Source organism: Geotrypetes seraphini, chromosome 12 (assembly GCF_902459505.1).
Source record: "Geotrypetes seraphini chromosome 12, aGeoSer1.1, whole genome shotgun sequence".
Classification (NCBI taxonomy): Eukaryota; Metazoa; Chordata; class Amphibia; order Gymnophiona; family Dermophiidae; genus Geotrypetes; species Geotrypetes seraphini.
The window spans coordinates 114,537,910-114,561,508 of NC_047095.1; the positions used below are offsets into that span (position 1 = coordinate 114,537,910).

General features: G+C 47.0%; 1 protein-coding gene across 3 annotated transcripts in view; it reads left to right on the forward strand.

Moving 5' to 3' along the window:
• MGAT1 (alpha-1,3-mannosyl-glycoprotein 2-beta-N-acetylglucosaminyltransferase) overlaps window positions 1–23,599 on the forward strand; it is a 45,101-nt gene that overhangs the window by 18,412 nt on the left and 3,090 nt on the right. The window contains exon 2 of one of the 3 annotated variants that reach the window (XM_033917175.1): window positions 18,218–18,304. The exons of the other annotated variants lie outside the window; for them this stretch is intronic. The gene's annotated coding sequence lies outside the window, so the exon portion shown is untranslated. The remainder of the gene's footprint in view (window positions 1–18,217; window positions 18,305–23,599) is intronic. 3 annotated transcript variants of the gene reach the window in all.

A 23,599-nucleotide genomic window follows, 5' to 3' on the forward strand; every position in this document is an offset into this window, starting at 1 on the left:
CTACTTCAACTCAGTTCCAGGGAACCTATTCTTCTTCCATTGTTTCCTTCTCTGCTTACACAGCATCAGGAGACCCTTCTGCATCCCAACCTCCAGTCTCTGCACCTGACAGCTTGGTATCTCTCGGGCTGACTTCGAATGATACTCTTTTGTCTCAGCCCATTCGTTCTATTCTGGATGCCTCCAGGAAACCTGCAACTCTGCAATGTTACCATCAGAAGTGGACAAGATTTTCTTCCTGGTGTCTTCTTCATCATCATAATCCTACGTCCCTTGCAGTGGAGACTTTGTTGGATTACCTTCTTTCTTTGTCTGACTCTGGTCTCAAGTCTACTTCCATTAGAGTCCACCTCAGTGCTATTGCTGCTTTTCATGATCCAGTTCATGGGAAACTCCTTTCAGCTCATCCCTTGGTTTCCAGATTCATGCGGGGTCTTTTCAATGTGAAACCACCTCTTAAAGCGCCCCCTGTAGTCTGGGATCTCAATGTGGTTCTCTCCGCCTTAATGAAGCCTCCGTTTGAACCTTTGGCTACGACTCCTTTCAAGTTTCTCACTTGGAAAGTGGTCTTCCTTATTGCTCTAACCTCTGCCAGGAGGGTCAGTGAGCTACATGCACTAGTTGCGGATCCACCTTTTACAGTCTTTCATCATGACAAGGTGGTTCTGCGTACACATCCAAAGTTTCTTCCTAAGATTGTCTCGGAATTCCATCTCAACCAATCCATTGTTCTGCCTGTCTTCTTTCCGAAACCTCACTCTCATTCTGGAGAACAGGCTCTGCATACTTTGGACTGTAAGCGGGCTCTAGCTTACTATTTAGAGTGTACTAAGCCCCACAGATCATCTCCCCAACTCTTTCTGTCCTTTGATCCGAATAAATTGGGACGTCCTGTTTCTAAACGTACGTTGTCCAATTGGCTTGCAGCGTGCATTTCATTCTGTTATGCTCAGACCGGACTGACACTGGAAGGTTCTGTCACGGCCCATAGAGTTCGAGCTATGGCAGCATCTGTGGCTTTCCTCCGTTCCACTCCTATTGAGGAAATCTGCAAGGCTGCTACTTGGTCCTCAGTTCATACTTTTACATCTCATTATTGTCTGGATGCATTCTCCAGACGGGATGGACACTTTGGCCAATCTGTTTTGCAAAATTTGTTTTCCTAATGGCCAACCTTCCCTCCATCCCTCTTTTTGTTAGCTTGGAGGTCACCCATCAGTCAAGAATATGCTGCCTGCTTGTCCTGGGATAAAGCACAGTTACTTACCATAACAGGTGTTATCCAGGGACAGCAGGCAGATATTCTTGCGTCCCACCCACCTCCCCTGGTTGGCTTCTTAGCTGGCTTATCCTAACTGGGGACCGCGCGCCTCTGTCGGGCGGGAAGGCACTTGCGTGTGCGCGGTGCAGCCTACTAGAACTTTCCAAGTTCTTAGAGTGCAATCACTCTAAAATTGTCCGTACCGGGGCTCCGTCGGTGCCGTCACCCATCAGTCAAGAATATCTGCCTGCTGTCCCTGGATAACACCTGTTACGGTAAGTAACTGTGCTTTTTGTGGACCAGCAAACTACTAGGATTAAAATTAAAAACCCCGTTTCCGTAAACTCGGTCACCTCAGTAACTATAGAAAAATAGACAAATATAGTGCAAAATATAAACAGCAGATATAAATTCTCAAAACTGACACGTTTTGATCACTAAATTGAAAATAAAATCATTTTTCCTACCTTTGCTGTCTGGTGATTTCATGAGTCTCTTGTTGCGTTTCCTTCTGTCTGTGTATCCTTTCTTTCATTTCTTTCTTTCTGCACTCAGGCCCAAGAATTGTCCCTTTCTTTTCCCTCCCTGTTTCTCTTCTATGTCCTTAGTGCCCCCGGTGCCTCCTTCCCATGTCCTTAGTGACCCTTCCTGTCTTTAGTGCCCCCAGTGCCTCCTTCCCATGTCTTTAGTGCCCCTTCCTGTCAGTGCCCACAGTGCCTCCTTCCCATGTCTTTAGTGCCCCCAGTGCCTCCTTCCCATGTCTTTAGTGCCTCCTTCCCATGTCTTTAGTGGCCCCAGTGCCACCTTCCTATGTCCTTAGTGACCCCAGTGCCTCCTTCTCATGTCTTTAGTGCCCACAGTGCCTCCTTCCCATGTCCTTAGTGCCCCTTCCTGTCTTTAGTGCCCCCAGTGCATCCTTCCCATGTCATTAGTGCCTCCTTCCCATGTCCCTCTTGCTGCCTTCCACACTTTGTCCCACCCCCACCCCCGAAACCAGCCTGCCTGCCTGTCTACCTCTCTCCCTCCCTCCCTGGCCAAAGCCAGCCTGCTTGCTTGCCTACCACCTTCCCTCCCAGCCCCGCAAAAAAAAATAAAAGCCTCCCTCCTTCATTTCCCCTGCTCTTACCGCCCTGCCGCTGCTGCTAAAGCTGACAGGAAGTCTTCTTTCCGAAGTCAATTCTGACGTCAGAGAGGACGTTCTGGGCCAGCCAGGCAGCGATTGGCTGTCCCAGAACGTCCTCTCTGACGTCAGAATTGACGTCGGAAAGAAGACTTCCTGTCAGCTTTAGCAGTAGCGGCAGGGCGGTAAGAGAAGGGGACCCGGGGAAAGGAAGGAGGGAGGGACAGAAAATGATCGCCTGTCCCGTTGTCCCCGAAGCTGTGTGTGGGGACAACGGGACAGGAGGTCTGAAAACGGACCTATGGTCATTTTAATTTTGTCGGCCCTGCGCGGACCGGCAGAAATTTCCTGTGGACCGGCACCAGTCTGCGGACCGGTGGTTGAAGAACAGTGCTTTAATGCATATTTTCCCAAGCCTAAAAACAGCCTTCCTTTACAAGCTAACCAGATAGAACGACCTGTACCTTGCTATCTGTGAACATATGCATCCTTTGAAATGCTAACCCTGCTGGCCTTTGCTACAAAGTCCTTGTCTCCATTCCCTACTTCTCCAAGGTTCTATGGCCATTGTTCATTTGTGCTGAGCCATTATCTGTGCTATATGACATATGCAAGAGTACTTAACATATGCAAGGCACCCTGAAAAGCCATAAAACACCTATAACAAGCAACAACCCCTGAAGGACGACGGGGGAGTAGAGACGTGGGGACCTGGTACCAAGACAGAACTTTTAAACCACAGGCTATGGACATTTGCTGCCTGTCTCTGAAGCAAGCCATGGGAACCAGGCACAGCTGGGGTGCTGGAATGTCACCCTTGCAACTTTGTTTCAACTTTCTGCATAAGACTGTCTACTAGGAGGCCATCCTGAAGATGTACAATGTTGTAAAACCACAAATCAGCATCTGCAAGGTGATAAGGAAGAAGTGCCCTCTGTTCCTGCTCGACCCCCTTCTGGGGGGAGGGGAAGTGAGAGAGACGTGGACTGGGGGAGGGAAATAGTTAGGTATACATTTTTTGTACCAATAGGGACTTACATGACCAGAGTTCGGGGATGTGCTTTTTTGGAACAACGAAACAATTTCTCTATATAAAAATCCATGCATCACAGATAAAACCAGAGAGATTCACTTGCGTATACCAGCGGGGATGTGCTAGCCCCCTATTTGGCATATCGGTGTAAGTTCTACTCTCCATTGCATATTCTGAACTGAAAATATAATATTTCTTCTGCTATGTCTTTGCTGCAGTAATTTTGTAAGTCTTTATCCTATATAATAAAAGACTTAAGCGCACATGCGCACTTAGGATTTCGTGTTCCCTGCCGCTGTGGTGTGTGATCCGTGGCAGCCAACCCAGCGGCAGGGAACATTCTGGCCACTCCCCTCCTCCTGCCCTCACTCACCCTGGAAGCCAGGCAAGCTCTCTCCCTGCCCGCGTCCTCGGCAGGGAACACACCTCGGCCCTCACTCGCCGCCGCCGCTGCTGCTGCTGATCCTCCTGTAAAGAGCAGCCTGTGATGGTGGCCGGCTTTAGCGAACCTCGCAGGCTGTTCTCCAACCTCTGTAGCACGTTCCCTCTGACGCATGGGATCGCGTCAGAGGGAATGTGCTACCGAGTTGGAGAACGGCCTGCGAGGTTCGCTAAAGCCGGCCACCATCGCAGGCTGCTCTTTACAGGAGGATCAGCCACCACGGGGATCGTCAGAGGAGCTGCCGGTACTTTGAAACTTTTTAAAAAAAACTTTAGCCGCAGCAGGCCAGCCTGTGGGAAGGGAAGGGGGAGGGGCCGAACGGAGCAGGACAGCTCACAGTAAGAGAAGGGAATGGGGGGTGGGGGAAAATGCTGCTACTGCTTCAGCAGGGACCTGGAGGGGAAGGGAAATATCACTGCTGCTTCTGCAAAGGAAAGTGGGGGGGGGAGAAGGGAATGGGGGGTGGGGGAAAATGCTGCTACTACTTCACAGGGACCTGGAGGGGAAGGGAAATACCGCTGCTGCTTCTGCAAAGGAAAGTGGGGGGGGGGGGGGGGGAGACAGAAAGAAATACAGACAGACAAAGGAGGCCAGGGAGAGAGACAGACAGAAATAAAGACAGACGGGACCAGAGAGTCAGACAGACAAAGGGTGCCAGGGAGAGAGAGAGAAAAATAGCAGGAGGGAGAAAGACAGAAAGAGACAGGAGCAGGGAGAGAGACATTAATAAAGAAAAACAGACAGGCATATATTCTAGCACCTGTTAATGTAACGGGCTTAAACACTAGTACTAACAATAAAAATATTGTCTGTTTTGGAAAATACAATGCCATCTCGTAGTCATTCCAATGAAGTAAAATAAGTGGCATTACTTCAACCTCCAGTTGGGAAAAAGGAGCTACCATGTTTCCCCGAAAATAAGACAGTGTCTTATATTCATTTGGGGCCCAAAAAAAGGCACTAAGTCTTATTTTTGGGTAGGGCTTATTTTTTTCATGTACATGATCATCTCTCCCTTCCTCTCCTTCACCCCAATTCTTCCTCTTTCCTTTCCCCCACATGTGTAACATCTTTCCTCTCCTCTCACCCATCCCCTTGTGCCTTCCCTCTGCAGCATCTTTCTATCGTTCCATCCCTCCCATCCCCCTGTGCAGCAGAACCCTTGAGCAACCGCTGCCGCCCCGCAGCCGAACCCCCGCTGATCCTCTATCCTTCCCTCCCAACCGATCCTCGCCAACTGTGACCATAAATGACTTCTGGCAGAGGAGCATCGGTCCAGCAGCACTCGCAGGCTGTTTTGCGGCCTTCTCGCTGGGACCTTCTGTGTGCTGCGTTACTGAAGATGTCATCAGTACATAGACGGCCCCAGCGAGAAGGCTTCAAAGCAGCCTGTGAGTGCTGCTGGCCCAGCGCTCCTCTGCCGGAAGGTATTTATGGTTGCGGTCGGCGAGAATCGGTTGGGAAGGAAGGCTTGGAGGGTCAGCGGGGGTTTGTCGGTTCAGCTGCCTGGTGGGTCAGGGGGAAGCGCGGCTGCCTAGGACTAGGGCTTATTTTCATGCTAGGTCTTATTTTTGGGGAAACAAGGTAGTCAAACTACTATAGAGAACTTACAGGTTTAAAGAATCCATCACATAGAAAACGTAGACCATTACGTAATAAATAAGATACTACATATCCCTCGCTGCTCCTTGAGACCCTGGGCAAGTCACTCAATCCTCCATTGGCCTAGGTGCGTTAAATAGATTGTGAGCCCACCAGGACAGATAGGGGAAATGCTTTGAGTACCTGATTGTAAACTGCTTAGATAACTTTGATAGGCGGTATATAAATACCTTAAATAAATTACACCCACGTATACTGACAAAAAATGAAATGAAAACCCAAGAAACTGAAGAGCGCTAAAGAAAGAGAAATACTTGTGTATATCTTTCTGTTTTGAACAAAATACAATACAATTTTCAAAGTTGTATATCACTGGTTCAGAAACACTTGTTAAGTTTGTAATCTGTTCTTTTATCATGTATATATGTATATACTGTAAGTTCTACGTAACGCATTTGCCATCTGTAACCCGCCTAGAATTCCGATCTGTGAGGCTTTGGCGGGATATAAGCTCACATATAACATAACATATTTAATTTTCTTTAAACAGATACTACAGTTTATCCCAGGACAAGCAGGCAGCATATTCTCTACATGTGTGGGTGACGTCATCCACAGAGCCCTGTCGCAGACAGTTTTTCAAGCAACTTTGATTGAAGATCTCAAAGTTTGCTAGTGCTGCCCACGCATGCGTGCCTTCCTGCTCCACTAGAGGGCGCATCCCCTCCTCGTGGTCGTCAGTTCTTAGTTTTCTGCGAAGCCAGAAAGCCCTGTCTCTCTTCTCTGCATTCTCTAAGTGCCTTTCTAGCACTGCGGCTTCTTTGTTTTTCTCGGGAGTCGCTGTGCAGTTTGTTAATTCCTTGTGCTACTTGTTTTTCGTTTTTTGTTTTTTTCGGTTCAACGACTGGGGGCTCCCGGTTCACCGTGGCTGCTTGGCCTCGAGTGGCTGCAGCTGTTTGTACCTTATGTCCCGGCCTCTTACCGGGTTTAAGAAGTGCTCCCGGTGCGGTCGAGTTATTTCAATTACAGACCCGCACCGCTGGTGTATTTTGTGCTTGGGTGTGGATCACCCCACAGACTCCTGTCCTTGTTGTGTCACCCTCCAGACTCGGGCTCTTCGGCGACGTAGGGCCAGGATTGCGGAGCTCTTCGCCATGGAGGCTGCTCCTGCTTCAACCCCGGTCTCGGCCTCGGTCTCGACGTTGGCCTTGGAGACCTCGTCCCCGGGCAAGTCTCCCTCGACCTCGAAGACCTCGGCCCCGGGTAAGTCCCCTCTTCCTCCTTCAGGTTCAGTTCCACTACCGAAGAAGCCTTCCTCGGAGTCTCTGGCCATCCAGGCGATGAGTGTAGTCCTGCCGAAGAGACCACCCTCAAAAGCCTCCAAGTGTGCTTCCACCATACGGGAATACTCATCCTTGAGGTCGCTCTCGGTGGAACGCACTGCTGCACCTGCCCGGCCTAATATGGTCACCAAGCCTATGTTCGAGGAGGTATTGAAGGCTATCATCTTCTCGGAGCTCTCCTCGGCGTTGGCTCAGCTTGCTCCGGCCTCGACCTCGCGCGTTGTGGACCAGCCTGAGCGTCGCGTCGAGGCTTCTCGGGGCAAGGCACGGCGATCTTGGCGTCTGTCCTCATCTGATTCCTCGCCTCTTCCATCGAGGCACGCTTCTCCCTCAAACCGGCCTCGGTCGAGGCACCGGTCAAGGTGCCTTGCGAAGCGCCCTCGGGACTCTTCCCCCCCCCCCCCCCCCGAAGCAGGATAGGTCCCCGGGTCCTTGCACTACCGGCTCCATTAAGACCTCGGACATCACCCTGTCCAACCCGATTCTGCTGAGGTCGCCGGTCTGGTTGGGTATCCCGAACTGGGAGGAGCCGACCTCGGGGGACCCTGCCTCCTTTTCCTTTTACATAGTTAACACAGCAGAAGATGTCATCCACTCTGTTGCACCTGCTGTTCCACGTAGCTTACACCCTTCTATATCTTATTTAAAGTGTGAAGATCATTTGCTCCCCTCCTTTTTACAAAACTGCGCTAGCGTTTATTATTGCTGATTGCAGCGGTAGCAGCTCCGACACTCATAGAATTCCTATGAGCGTTGGAGCTGCTACTGCCGTGGCTTTCGCTAACAAAACGCTAGCATGGTTTTTGTAAAGGGTGGGGTGGGGGGGGTAATTTTGCTTCAGTCCATGTGTTTTTTGTCACTGTTCCTGTCCCCGCCGCTTCCTCAGGGGAAGATAGTCCAGGCATCCTCCAGATTCTCTGTGAAAAAATGTTTTCTGATGTTACTCCTCTGCAGTCTCAGTTCATGTTCTTGAGCGCCACCGCCAGTGGCATCGTAAAGGTGGGGCAGGCCACCCCATGTGCCGTCTTTGCGGGGGGGGGGGGGCTCTTCTCTGACCCCTCCCCCACCCACCCCGCATACCTCTTTAAAGCAGCGGAGAAGAGGAAGGTTGCTCGGCACAGCTAGGCCACTGATTACCTACCACCTCTTCTCTGAAAAAGATGTTTGTACATTAATACATTTCAAGTATTTAAACACTTGTATATTTGTTGTCTGATCATTTTATTGTTACTGCTGAGTTGGTCCTTACTGCTTCCTCTCTTTGGTTTTTTTCCTACCTCCATTTCCTCCCCTTCCCCCCCCAGGTCTCATTTCCACTTTTTTCATGCTCTTTGCCTTTCCTCCCTTATATCTGAACCGATCCTTTTGTTCCATCTCTTTCTCCTTGTGTTTCCACTGCTTTCTTATCTATGCCTAGATTTCATTCCCCCTTCTTCCCTTGAGAAGAGGAGGCTGCGAGGGGACATGATCGAGACGTTCAAAATGCTGAAAGGCATCGATAAAATAGAGCAGGAAAATAAATTATTTACATTGTCCAACGCGACACAGACAAGAGGACATGGTTTGAAGCTAAGGGGGGACAAGTCCAGGACAAATGTCAGGAAGTTCTGTTTTACGCAGCGAGTGGTAGACGCCTGGAATGCTCTCCCAAAGGAGGTTATTAAGGAATCCACTGTGCTGGGATTCAAAGGCAAATTAGATGCATATCTCCTTACGAGAGGCATAGAGGGATATGGGTGACTAAAACTACATCAGGTGTATATCCCTCCGCGTGTGCGGATCGCCGGACTCGATGGACCATGGGTCTGATCCGGAGATGGCAGTTCTTATGTTCCCCTTTTCACCTTTCAGCTACTTACCATTTTTTCAAATTCCCACTCTTACTTCCTTAGTCCTCCTATTCCCTACCTGTCTGACTCATTCTTATCTCCTGTCTTTCATCCTCTGTACTCATCCCCTTCCTAGCTGTATTTACCTTCTCTTGCTTCTCATAACATAACATAACATTATACTTATAGACTGCGTTACCAAAAAGTTCTATGTGGTTTACAAAAGATTATAAACATTACACATAATCGTATATTTGATTGAGTCAGCTAGTCAGGTATTTGGAGAAAAGATAGGTTTTCTAAAATGTCTGTAAGAAACAGCTGTGAGCAATTCTTTTTCATTAGAAGCTGACTGAGATGCTAAAGAGTGATTTAGGAATTTCTTGTTTTTACAACCTTTTACAGAAGGGAAATTAAACAGAGCATGAGTTTTTCTACTGCATTTGTGCGTAGCTATGGCAAAACTATTAGCCAGATAATTAGGGGCTGCACCATATAAAACCTTGTAACAAAAACAGCCCAGCTTGAACCATACCCGAGCTTCCACCGGCAACCAATGCAATTCGCAATAAAATAACGTAACATGATCATCTGCTCACCAGCCCGCCCACCCCAGTTCTTTCCTGCCACTCATCTCTTCTGTAACTCTTGTCCAATTCTCCTTTCTACCTTCCCCAATTCCTTCCTCTCTCATCTCCTTCAAAAACCTATTCCCTTCCTTTCTCCCTTCCCCCTCTCCATTGCAATTGCCTCTCAACCCTCCGGGTCCTTCAAGCTATCTTCTCCGTCAATATTTTTGTACTCGGTCTCACAGTTTTAATCGTTCCCTCATTTAATAACCCTAGTCCCCATTGTCCTAATTCTATAAAAATGATTTCTACTCCCCGTTTATCCACCCCACTAGGTTCCTTAGTCCTCATTCATTCTCAATACCCAAGCTAGTCTTCAAGATTGTCTTCTGGTATCCACCAAATTCTATAGTCTCTGCCCAAATGACTCCCTGCAATTTCTACCCTCATACTTCTCTCACTGTTCTTCAACATCCAGTGCCCCCACTGATCCCCCATACCACCGTCTCTCTTGCACTAACATTCGCTGTCCTTCTCTGTCATCTCAACATATGAACCAAATGAGGCACTGGCTCAGGGTGCCAAAATCCTAGTCTAGCTTATCTCCTCTCTTCCTTCCCTCTGCCTACAGTTCAGTATAAGAGGGAGGGAAGAGAGGAAAGATACCGAATTGGGATTTTGGCACTCTTTATCACCAGTGTGTGTGTATGGGAGGGGAGAGGAGGGGGTTGCTCGAGAGAAAGAAAGAGATACTGAAGTATGAATTGGGGAAGAGAGTTGAGGGAGAGATACTGGATCGGGGTGTGGGGCACGAGTGCCGATGCAAAACTGGCTCCGGATGCCACAGTCCCTTGAGTTGATCCTGCTCCTTCTGTCCAGTTTTCATTTACTCTGCCTTTTCTCTTCCTTTCCCCATCATAATTCCATGTGCCCTTCCCTTTTCACCTCCCTCTGCATATGCTTTTGCTCCCTCCACATCCATGGAAAAACTTGAGGGAAGGGTAAGGTTACCATAAGGCTCCAGAAAAAAGGGGACGGATTGAGACATCCGGGTTTTACTTCCATTGAAAGCAACCAAGATGTCTCAATCTGTTCTCCTTACTTCCATTGCTTTCAATGGAAGTAAAACCCGGATGTCTCAATCTGTCCCTTTTTTCTGGAGCCATATGGTAACACTAGGTAAGGGGAGCAGGGGCTCCTTCGTGTTAGCCCTTATTTTCTTCTCTCTGGCTGCATCTACTCTTTCTGGCACCCCCTTAAGGAGTTTGGGTGGGGAAGTTCTGCAAGGGTTACCCTTCTTTTCTCCCACGCTTTCTCTGGGGCGTACGCTGACCGTTTCCCCTGACCTGACCTCTCAGCCTTCCTCAGCTCTAACCTACAGAGCTCTGACACGTTTCCCGCAGCTTATTAAACAGGGAAGAGGCGGGGAAAGACAGCTGGCCAAAGTTCAAGGAAGTTGCAGCTCGGTTTGAGTTTCCTAGCAGCCCAAGGGAGCCGTGGAAATCTGATCACCTGGGTAAGAACTCGAGAGGGACAAGTAGATCCACCCCACACTAGCAAAGTTTGAAAAGGCAACAGCTGGTGTTAGTTATTGGATTATTGTGAGTTAGACACAGAACAAGGACAGGAAAAGAGAGGAGGGAAGGGAGGGGGGACATATCTCCTACCAGTTCTATGAAAAGTCTTAACAGAAATCCTATAATGCGATAACAGAAGAAAGGGAAGCAGGTCTTTACACAGATTCAGATAACAGTTTTAAACTGTACTTCTTGCCAAGGTGCTCCGTTTAGACATTAAAACAAAAGAAAAGATGGAATGTGATTATTTACAAAGTTATAGTAACAACGGTAAAATAATATTACTCTATGCGTTGGGATAGATCAGTGGTCTCCAACTCCAACCCTTTGCAGGGCCACATTTTGGATTTGTAGGTACTTGGAGTGCCTCAGAAAAAAAATAGTTAATGTCTTATTAAAGAAATGACAATTTTGCATGAGGTAAAACTCTTTATTTTATTTAATTCAATTTCTATCCCATCCTCCCAGTAGCTCAGAATGGGTTGCAAGGTTTATAGTTTATAAATATTTCCTTTTGGCTAAGTCCTAATAATAATATTGTAATTTATAGCTAGAGACATAGGATCAAGAAACTTTTATTTTGCTTTTGTGATTATGATAAACGTATTGAGGGCCTCAAAATAGTACTTGGCGGGCCGCATGTGGCCCCCGGGCCGTGAGTTTGAGACCACTGGGATAGAGGGTACTATACCAATCGGTAATCCTATAGAGCAGGGGTATCCAACCTGCAGCCCTATGAAGTATTTTGTGCGGCCCCGGTCGAGGGCAATGCAGTGTTTTCCTCTGCTGCCCCCAGGTGTTTACCATCTTGTCAGCTCCCTCCTCTGTCTTGCTGCAGCATTTGTGTGACCCCCAGAAACATTTTTTTCGGCCAGTGCAGCCCAGGGAAGCCAAAAGGTTGGACACCCCTGCTATAGAGTACGTATGACGGTGTAAGGACCTGTGTCTTTCGCGTTGTGCGTGTAAGAGCAGGACTTTTACATGTACACATGTCTTATACGATGACCGTGACAGAGAAAGGGGGATTGAGCAATTGTAATCTTATCCCATCTGTGGCCTGCATTCTTGTTGATGATTTTTTTTTTTTTTTTAATATGTGACACATGTTTGTTTCTCTCAGAGAAATATATATGACTTACCAGATGGTTCTTAATTCCTCACACTACCCTCTGAAAATATTTATTTTATAATTTTAATATTTAGCAGTAGCTGAGGATAAAATTTGTCTTGGGGTAAACAACATCCTGAGCCAGCCTTTCCCCAACACACTTTTAGGTTATTCTTGGGTGTACCTTAAGTCTCTGTTCTGCACCCTTTCCTTGGCTCTCTCCCCATTCTTTCTCTTTGTGATCTGCAACAGTCCAAACTGATACTGCCTCTTGCCACAGGATGTGGTAAGAGCGAATCGCGTAGCTGGTTTTAAGAAAGGTTTGGACAAGTTCCTTGAGGAAAAGTCCATAGTCTGTTATTGAGAAAGACATTTGCCCTATATTGGTAGCATGGAATATTGCTACTCCTTGGGTTTTGGCCAGGTACTAGTGACCTGGATTGGCCACCGTGAGAACAGGCTACTGGGCTTGATGGGCCATTGGTCTGACTCAGTAAGGCTATTCTTATTTTCTTATGTCCCATTGATACCTTAAAGTTAAATTGGTCAAGACAGTGTCTTCCAGAGTGGTAGAAAGGGGAGAATAAGTAGCACTTTTTCCTCCTAATCCAGGAGTGGGCAATCTTGGACCTCGAGGGCTGCAACCCAGTCTGGTTTACAGGATTTCCCTAATGATTATGCATTGGATCTATTTGTATACAGTGGAAGTAGGGCATGCAAATAGATCTTATAGAAACATCCAGTTGGCCCATCCGCAGCATCCGTTATCTCCTCCTCTTCCTACGAAATCCCACTTACCTGTCCCACACTTTCTTGAATTCAGACAGTCTTTGTCTCCACCACCTGGGAGACTGTTTCAAGCATCTACCACCCTTTCTATAAAAAAGTATTTCTTTAGATTACTCCTGAGCTTATCACCTCTTAACTTCATCCTATGCCCTCACTCAACTGAAAGAGACTCGCCTAATGTATTTATTCCACGTAGGTATTTAAATGTCTCTTTCATATCTCCTCTTCTGCTTTTCCTCCAAAGTATACATATTGAGATCTTTAACCCCCCCCCCCCCTTTTTATGAACGCATAGCGCGGGTTTTAGCACCAGCAACGGCGATAACCGCTCCGACGCTCATAGAATTCCTATGAGCATCAGAGCAGATACCACCGCTGCCAATGCTAAATCCCATGCTATGCGTTCATAAAAGAGGGGATAAGTCTGTCCCTGTGTACCATATTCATTGGAGAAATCCTGAGAACCCGAGTAAGTCATAAATCTCAAGGACTAAGGTTCCTGCCCTTGTCCTATTTTCCTGAATTCTGAGTTATGTTGGAATCCTCTATCTCCTCCGCTGGGGCACAGCGAAAGCAATACTCCTTTCTCTGTAATATCACCAAGATCTCTCTTGCTTTTTGAACCTACCACTCGTCCCATCTTTCTTTACCAGCCCCATAGACTATTGTACTCAGCTCCTCGCAGGTCTCCCAACTGTCATCATTACCATTTAGGGCAGTATCTCTCAAATTTTTTTACCTCTGGCACACTAAATGGAGCAAATGGTTTTCACGACACATTATAAAATTGCAAAACCAACAAAAAATTAAATTTGAGAGTTATTTAGTTAAAATTCTTTTAGCTAAGTCTGGGTAATTGTAACAACGGTGAAACTAAAGTGCATAGAATAGAATTGCTAATCAACGTGATGGAAGTGCTTGTTTTTGAGTGCAAATTAACTCAAAATGCGTCTCGGTAATCAACAAACAAACACGCATATCATCACCCACCATCTGCAGTCGTTCTCTTTTTCGATTTAATTTCTGTCAGAGATGAAAATCCAAGTTCGCAAAGATAAGAACCAAACAGTAACAAAGCCTTGATTTTTTTTTTTTTTTTTTTTTGAGGCTCAAGTCAGGATACCTACTGCAGAAAAAATAAAACTAAAATTACTTGTCATTAGTTTTCAAGGACATCATGTCAAAGAATGATGCTCGGCTGGGCGGTTGCATCCTTCACACACAGACGCTTGTAACATTGACAGACTCTTGCATACACAACACACATCATTTATTTTAGTGTATACTTAAGGGAATTTTTAAAAATAAAGGAAAATTCTGGAATCTCTCATGATACACCTGGAATCTCTTTGGGGCACACCATTGCGCCTTGGCACACAGTTTGAGAGACACTGATTTAGGGTCAGATTAAGTAAACGGCACCACAATGTAGGCACTGAAAAGATCTGTGCTAGTGCTGAATGCCGATTCCCGTGCCTGAGGATATATATCTGCTGAAACCTGGTGTTCAAGTTGTACACGCAATCCACAAATTCTATAACACTGCGCCTAAATATTTGGAACGCCCCAGCCCTACCCTTTTAAGGTAATACAAGACAATTTGGGTGCCTGCGTTACAGAATACTGCGTAAGACCAAATTAGTGCCAGTAAACATCAGTAATTGAGAATGAAGCTAAGAGGTGATAGGTTCAGGAGTAATCTAAGGAAATACTTTTTTACAGAAAGGGTGATAGATGTGTGGAATGGTCTTCCGGTAGAGGTTGTGGAGACAGAGACTGTGTCTGATTTCAAGAAAGAGAAAGAGATAATGGTTACTGCGGATGGGCAGGCTGGATGGGTCATTTGACATATATCTGTTGTCCAGTGGGGTGCCGCAGGGCTCGGTGCTTGGACCCGTGCTCTTTAACATCTTTATAAACGATCTGGACATAGGTACGACGAGCGAGGTGATTAAATTTGCGGACATAAGAACATAAGAAATGCCTCTACTGGGTCAGACCTGAGGTCCATCGTGCCCAGCAGTCCGTTCACGCGGTGGCCCAACAGGTATAGGACCTGTGCAGTAATCCTCTATCTATACCCCTCTATTCCCTTTTCCAGGAGAAAGTTGTCCAATTCCCTCTTGAACCCCAGTACCGTACTCTGCCCTATCACGCCCTCTGGAAGCGCATTCCAGGTGTCCACCACACGCTGGGTAAAGAAGAACTTCCTAGCATTCATTCTGAATCTGTCTCCTTTCAACTTTTCTGAATGCCCTCTTGTTCTTTTATTTTTTGAAAGTGTGAAGAATCTGTCCCTCTCTACTCTCTCTATGCCCTTCATGATCTTGTAAGTCTCTATCATATCCCCTCTAAGTCTTCTCTTCTCCAGGGTAAAAAGTCCCAGTTTTTCCAATCTCTCAGCGTATGAAAGGTTTTCCATCCCTTTTATCAGACGTGTCGCTCTCCTCTGAACCCTTTCGAGTATCGCCATATCCTTCCTAAGGTACGGCGACCAATATTGGACGCAGTACTCCAGATGCGGACGCACCATCGCTCGATACAATGGCAAGATAACTTCTTTCGTTCTGGTTGTAATACCCTTTTTGATGATGCCTAGCATTCTATTTGCCTTCTTAGCAGCCGCTGCGCACTGTGCCGACAGCTTCATTGTCAAGTCCACTATCACCCCCAGGTCCCTTTCTTGAGTACTCTCATTTAAAAACATCCCTCCCATCGTATAGTTGTACCTCGGGTTTCTGTTTCCCACATGTAATACTTTACATTTCTCGACATTGAACTTCATCTGCCATCTCGTTGCCCATTCCTCTAGTTTGTTCAAGTCCCTTTGCAGTTTTTCACAGTCTTCTTTAGTCCGAGCTCTACTAAATAGTTTAGTGTCATCTGCAAATTTTATTATCTCACACTTCGTCCCTGTTTCTAGATCATTTATGAATACATTAAATAGCAGCGGCCCTAGTACTGAGCCCTGTGGGACCCCACTCGTGACCTTTTTCCAGTCCGAGTAGTGGCCCTTCACTCCCACCCTCTGTCTCCTACCCGCCAACCAGCTTCTGATCCATTTATGTACATCTCCTTCCACCCCATGGTTCTTCAGTTTCCGGAGTAGGCGTTCATGGGGCACCTTGTCAAAGGCTTTTTGGAAATCAAGATATATGATGTCTATGGGGTCTCCGTTGTCCATCCGTTTGTTAATTCCTTCGAAGAAGTGCAATAAGTTAGTTAGGCATGATCTTCCCTTGCAGAACCCGTGTTGGCTGGTCATCAGCAATTCGTTTTTTTCAAAATGTTCATCAATTTTTTCTTTTATCAGTGTTTCTGCCATTTTCCCCGGTACCGAGGTCAGACTCACCGGTCTGTAATTTCCTGGGTCACCTTTTGATCCCTTTTTAAAGATGGGCGTAACATTGGCTATCTTCCAGTCCTCCGGGATCACGCCTGTTTTCAGGGATAGATTGCAAATTTGCTGCAGTAGTTCTGCTATCTCCTCTTTTAATTCCTTCAGAACCCTTGGATGGATTCCGTCCGGACCCGGGGATTTGTCTGTTTTTAATTTATCTATCTGCCTGTGTACATCTTCAAGGCTCACTTCCATGGTTGTTAATTTTTCTGCCTGATTTCCATTGAAGAATTGTTCAGGTTCCGGAATGTTGGATGTGTCTTCGTTTGTAAATACAGATGAAAAGAACGCGTTAAGTCTTTCTGCCACTTCTTTCTCCTCCTTCACCACTCCCTTCTTGTCACCATCGTCCAGCAGACGATATGAAGTTATTCGGAGTAGTGAAGATGCAGGGGGATTGTGAAGATCTGCAACGTGACATAATCAGGCTCCAGGAATGGGCATCGACATGGCAGATGAGGTTCAACGTGGATAAGTGTAAAGTGATGCATGTCGGTAACAAAAATCTCATGCACGAATACAGGATGTCCAGGGCGGTACTTGGAGAGACCTCTCAAGAAAGGGACTTGGGAGTTCTGATCGACAAGTCGATGAAGCTGTCTGCGCAATGTGCGGCGGCAGCAAAAAGGGCGAACAGAATGCTAGGAATGATAAAGAAGGGGATCATGAACAGATCAGAGAATGTTATCATGCTACTGTACCGGGCCATGGTGCGCCCTCACTTGGAGTACTTCGTCCAGCACTGGCCGCCGTACATGAAGAAGGACAGGGTACTACTCGAAAGGGTCCAGAGAAGAGCGACTAAAATGGTTAAGGGGCTGGAGGAGTTGCCGTACAGTGAGAGATTAGAGAAGCTGGGTCTCTTCTCCCTTGAAAAGAGGAAACTGAGAGGGGACATGATTGAAACATTCAAGATAATGAAGGGAATAGACTTAGTAAATAGAGACAGGTTGTTCACCTTCTTCAAGGTAGGAAGAACGAGAGGGCACTCTCTAAAATTGAAAGGGGATAGATTCTGTACGAGCATAAGGAAGTTCTTCTTCACCCAGAGAGTGGTAGAAAACTGGAACGCTCTTCCGGAGTCTGTCATAGGGAAAAACACCCTCCAGGGATTCAAGACAAAGTTAGACAAGTTCCTGCTGAACCGGAATGTACTCAGGTAGGGCTATTCTCGGTTAGGGTGCTGGTCTTTGACCAGAGGGCCGCTGCATGAGCGGACTGCTGGACACGACGGACCAATGGTCTGACCTAGCAGCGGCAATTCTTATGTTCTTATGTTTCTATAACCATAAAGCTCTATGACCTCACAATGCAGGTGTAAAGAGCCTTAGCCTATAGGAAGAGGAGGAGATAGTGGGTGCTGCGGATGGGCAGACTGGATGGGCCATTTGGCCTTTATCTGCCATCATCTAATATAATAAAACGATAAGCTGCGTATGCGCACTTCCTATGCATGCGCCGCTTTTCCGTGAGCTGTAGCGACCCGCAGGTAGGAGTGCGCATGCGTGGCTTAGGGTTCTGTTTTTCGGTCTGGCCTGCTCCCTGCTGCTCCTTGCTGTTTTTCGCTCTGGCCTGCTCCCTGCCGTATTGTATTTTTTAGTTGAAAGACGCGGCGGTGGCTCCTCTCACGATCCCCGCCTGGTGGAGATCATGAGAGGAGCCACCGCCGCGTCTTTCAACTAAAAAAATACAATATGGCAAGGCGAGCAGGGAGCAGGCCAGACCGAAGCTCCGACTTGAACTGCCAGTTGGCCAGCTCCCTTGCCAGACTTCTTTTTTCACTTTAAAGGTGCCGCCGCGGCTCCTGTCACCAGGGAGTCGGACAGATCACCATGGCAGCCACTCCCCCCTCCCGCCTACACGGAGCCACTCCCCCTCTTGGCCTACTGGGAGCAGGCGACTGAAGCCCGGTACTTCCGGGTAGCTAAGGGGTGGAGCGCGCTGCGTGCCCAGGGTCCAGGTGGAGAAGCCGGTGCTAGAGCCGCTTGCACACATTAGCGCTGGCTAACGCGCCCCGGGAAAGGCCTGAAAGCGCCAGGGAGGAGCCACCCCTAAGACAAAGATGCCAGCAGAAATGGAACAGGGCTGAATTTTCAAGGACTGCTTGACTTGAAGCATTTATTTCTTGATAACAATGTTCTCAGCTTTTTTGAAGATGGGGCACTACAGAAGTGTTTGCAACTGTCTAACCTAGCCCTGCAACAGAATCTGCTCACTGTCATTTCCCTGAGGTAAGAGTCTAAAGCTATGCATTAGTAATAAACACTCACAGATGCATATTTTGGGGTAGGTATTTAGTTATATAAATGTACAACACCCACTACATGATTAACCTGTTTATGAATACATATTTCTTGCTGGTTGCTATGTATACTACCAACTACTGATTAAGAAACTGCAACACTATGAAGTCCAAAGCACCTTTAATAAAGCATATAACAGTCCAAATAAGAAGTTGCTTTCTGGGAGAACAGACTCAATTCAAAGCACTTACTTTCTCTCAATTTCAAGCAGCCTCTTTAAGGATGTATTTCAGCTGGTGTGTTTTCATCAGGAGAAGTAAAACACACCTTACAAACTCACTGGACAGAAATAAAGACAGAAATACAGAAAGCGGCTAAGGAGACAGAGAGAGAAAGAAATAAAGACAGACACACACACATATATTAGTGTGGGTCTAGGCAGGGAGAGCGACAGAAAGAAAAAAAAGATAGAAAGAAAGAAAGAAAGATAGACAGCGGGAGGGAGAAAGAAAGATAGAAAGAAATAAAGAAAGATAGACAGGGCAGGGAAAGAGACAGAAAGAAAAAAGATAGATGGGGCAGGGAGAGAGACAGAAAGAAAGGAAGAAAGAGGCAGGAGAAAGACAGACAGACAGACAGACATCTATTCTAGCACCCGTTAATGTAACGGGCTTAAACACTAGTGTTTCTATAAAAAGTAATTAATTTGCATGCTGAAACTTGGGTGGCCTGTATAGAACTCGGGGATTAATGCCGCCTCTTAGGTCTTTGCATTGGCTCCCATCCACTCCTGCATGAAGTTCAGACTTTTTATACTCGCAAAGGCGTTCATTTTGCAGATCTTCATTTCCACTCGTCTCCCAGTCACCCCCTTCCCAGGGTTCATTCATCAGAAAGAAAGGTTAACCTGTGCTTTTTTCAGTGCTTTCCACCTTGCTGCACCAAATGTCTGGAAGCTGCCTGCGCAGCTTCTTCACACTCCCTCTTTTCCTGTATTGAAATACTGCCTGAAACCCCGCTTTTTTTTTGGGGGGGGGAGGCTTCTTTTAAAACAATTTTTCTCTAACTAGGGCCCTCCTAATTTAGGGAGGGGGAATGGGACTTGATATACCACTTTTTCTGTGTGGTTACAATCAAAGTGGTTTTACATATTTTAGACGGGTACTTATTTTGTACCTGGGGCAATGAAGTGCTTCATGTGACTTGCCCAGGTTCACAAGGAGCTGCAATAGAAATCAAACTCATAACCTAGCTGCTGTAACCACTACACAACTCCTCTACGCCATACATGTGATAAAGAGAAAGGGATGGGGACTTGTATACCGCCTTTTTGTAGTTTTACAACCACACTCAAAGCGGTTTACATACAGGTACTTCAAGTATTTTCCCTATCTGTCCCGGTGGACTCGCAATCTTATCTAATGCACGTGGGGTGGTGGAGGATTAAGTGACTTGCCCAGGGTCACAAGGAGCAGTGCAGGTTTTGTACGTCTTCACTAGTCTGTAAACTCTCTTGAGTAGGTTCTCTCTTAGGTGTACAGTGGTACCTCGGTTTACGAGTGCACTGGTTTGCGAGTGTTTTGCAAGACGAGCAAAACATTTGCAAAATCGGTGCCTCGGAAACCGAGCATGGCTTGATTTACGAGCACCCCCGCAATCCGGCACCCCCCCTGCCTCGAACCGGCACCCCCCGCCACGATCCGACCCCCCCCCCCCCCCCGACACGATTGAGCACCCCCCCGCCGCTTCTTACCCTCATCTGGGCACTCTTGAAGATTGGCCTCCTCGTCTGCTGGGCCTTGAGTATCTGAGCATGCTCAAGGCCTGCGAGTTCACGTTCTGAACGTGAACGTAAACTTGCAGGCCTAGAGCATGCTCAGATGCTCAAGGCCCAGCAGACGAGGAGGCCGATCTTCAAGAGTGCCCAGAAGAGGGTAAGAAGCGGCGGGGGGGTGCCCAATTGTGTCGGGGGGGGTGTCGGGGAGTGCCCAATTGTGTCGGGGGGGATGTCGGATCGTGTCGGGGGGGTGCCCAATTGTGTCGGGGGGATGCCCAATCGTGGCGGGGGGGGTCGGATCGTGGCGGGGGTTGCCGGTTCGAGGCAGGGGGGGTGCCGGATCGCAGTGGGGGGAGGCCTGATCGCAGGGGGCGCCTTTGAGGGGAGCAATCCGGTTCTCGGGGGGGGGGGGGGGTTTGGGGTTCGCATCAAAGCGAGTTTCCATTATTTCCTGTGGGGAAACTCGCTTTGATAAACGAGCATTTTGGATTACGAGCATGCTCCTGGAACGGATTATACTCGTAATCCAAGGTACTACTGTATCTGTACAACACTGCGTGTCTTGCAGTTCTCTATGGCAAAAAAAAAAAATATATATATATATATATATAACAGCTGTGCATTCCAGTGATTCTCTTGCAGTAAATGTGCCAATTTAATTTTTTAAGCAAACTCTGGGCTTCCAGGCTAAAAACTGAACCGAGGCCACTATCAAAATGTGTTTGTGGACTTCTGATATTGGGGGGTGGGGGGGTGGGAGGAAAGAAGAATTCATTTGTACTCTGCTGTCTCTAGACTGTTTTTATTTTGCCACAGGTCCTGCTGCCTTTCTTCTATGTGGCTTTTATTTTAGAGAGGTCTCCTTTCCACGGAGACTTTCTTTCCCCAGCCAGACCAGCTAACAGAGGCTGTGCTGGAGGAGGAGCATAAGATGTGAATCAAGAAAACATCAGTCCTACCCTTAGGCATCCACTTATATTCCCCTGCCTGTCCAATCTGATGTCACGGTACTCTTATTGAAGGTTGAGTGGATTAGTAGTGTGTCAAATTATCTCCCTAGAGTGTCTTCTGGCCCTGCTTTTGCACTAGGCAGGCGTGAGGAAACCGTATATGCTGGTTGTAATTTTAAAGTGTGTAGGATGACTTGATCCTTGCCCCAGGGAGCACCTAGGACAAGGAGGTTTAAGTGTTTGCTAAAGACCACAAAGAGAGAGTTGATAGAGGTAAGTGGATGGTTAAGTGTCAGCACAATCCTAAATTGGTCAGGAACTGGTCTCGATTCCTGCCAGTTCAGCACTCCTCCCCCCCTCATTGTATTTGTTCAGTGATGCTTTTTAGTTAGCCAACAGCACCTACTGCTACTACTTATCACTTATATAGCGCTGAAAGAAATACGTAGCGCTGTACATTTTGACATCTGTAGACAGTCCCTGCTCATAAGAGCTTGCAATCTAACTTGGACAGACAGACATGACATATAGGGTTGGGGATGGGTGAAGTGAGAGGAGTTAGGAGTTGAAAGCACTCTCAAAGAGGTGGGCTTTTAACTGGACCTTGATCACTGCCAGAGACGGAGCCAGCCTTAAGGATTCGGGCAGCTTGTTCCAAGCAGACGGTGCAGCAAGGTGGAAGGGTCAGAGTCTAGAGTTGGCTGATAAGAGAAGGGCACAGATAGGAGGGACTTAGCAGCTGAGCGGAGCTCCGGGGTGGATCATAGGGGGAGATAAGAGAGCTAGTTAGGAACTGGACTGGATTCCTGGCAGTTCAGCTCCCCCTCCCCCATTGTATTTGTCCAGTGACTTGGCTTTTTAGCTAGCCAACAGCATATCTCTCTTGTAAATGCATCTGTTCAGAGCCATTGTAGAAGCTTTTACCTTCAAAGAGATGCTGGCCTGTCTTGTCTTTGACGCTATACCCTGGACATTTGAATTATACCGAATCAAAGTCATCTTAGTGACTTCTGATACTGGAGCGAAGTAACTTGACGATTTTTTTTTTAACCTGGACATTTTCTCAGGCTGTTAAGTGATCCCTTGGTCACTATATATGCAGCTATGATTGGTTAATCAAAATAACTGTTCTTCTCCCTTCTTCCTGTGCAGTCTCTTATATTCCATGCATCAAAAATACGCTGCCATCTCCCTGCAACCCAGAGGTTGCTGCATGCTTAGTTTTAAGGAACTTAGTCGAAAACCAAACAGAGAAACCAGTCCTCTGCAGATAAATCAGGAATACAAAAAGACGGAGTCGGCGAGCAAACTTGAAAACTCCATTCACTAAAACAGTAGGCGCGGATCATAGAAACATAGAAATAGACGGCAGATAAGGGCCACGGCCCATCTAGTCTGCCCACCCCAATGACCCTCCCCTACCTTTCTCTGTGAATAGATCCCATGTGTCTATCCCATTTGGCCTTAAAATCAGGCACGCTGCTGGCCTCTTTGTGAATCAGTTGCCGTTAACTTTAGGCATAGAAAACTCTGGAATAAATTGGGGACGCCTAAATATTAGCTCACTGATGGGCGGGTAGGTTTTATAGAATCGGTGCTGATATTAGAGAATGGCACGGGGACAGATTTGTCCCCGCAGGAGCTCAATTTCCCCATCCCATCCCCGTGAGTTTTGTCGCTGATCCTGCCCCATTCCTGTAAGCTCTGCCTTAACCGCACAGGCCTCAAACACTTATGATTTTAAAGTGTTTGAGGCTTGTGCAGATGAGGACAGAGGTTGCAGGAATGAGGAAAAGAACTTGGTGGGATGGGAAAATGAGTTCCTGTGGAGACGGGGAAAATTTTGTCTCTGTGTCATTTTCTACTTGGGAGAACAGAATAGAAAATTGAATAAATAGTGTGAAAAGTTTCAGCCTCTGATAACCACAGCTGGTATTGTGACATCATAATGCCTCATTCCACCAATAAGAGCCAACCTCATCAGTGATGTCACAAAGGCTTCATTGTCCTGAACTTGGCTCACTTTTGCTACATTCTGATTTCTAAAGTGGTGCAGTGTAGAGAATGACGCGGGGACAAATTTTTCTCTGTCTCTGCAAGAACTGTCTCCCTGTCCCCAACAAGTTTTGTCGCTGACCTTGTCTCTGTGCCCCATTCCTGTAAGCTCTGCCTTAACTGCACAAGCCTCTGTACAACACTTAGGATTTTAAAGCATTTGAGGCTTGTGTAGATGAGGATGGAGCATGCAGGAACGGGGCAGGGACAGGAAAAGAACTCACTAGGATGGGAAAATGAGTTCCTGCGGGGACGGGAAAAATTCGCCCCCATGTGTCATTCTTTAGCTGATATCAGCACCTAATTTAGGCGGTCTTTATAGAATCAGGGTCTATATGTTTAGTTTGGAAAGAGCAGATTGCTGAAACATACATAGAACGATTGTCTAAAAGTATTGTTCTTACAGCGTCATTTTTGTGATTGATAGAAGTCTCTTAATACTCCACAAAGCACATTCAGAACTTTCTCATCTATTGTTCACCTGTAATAACTGTGGAAAAG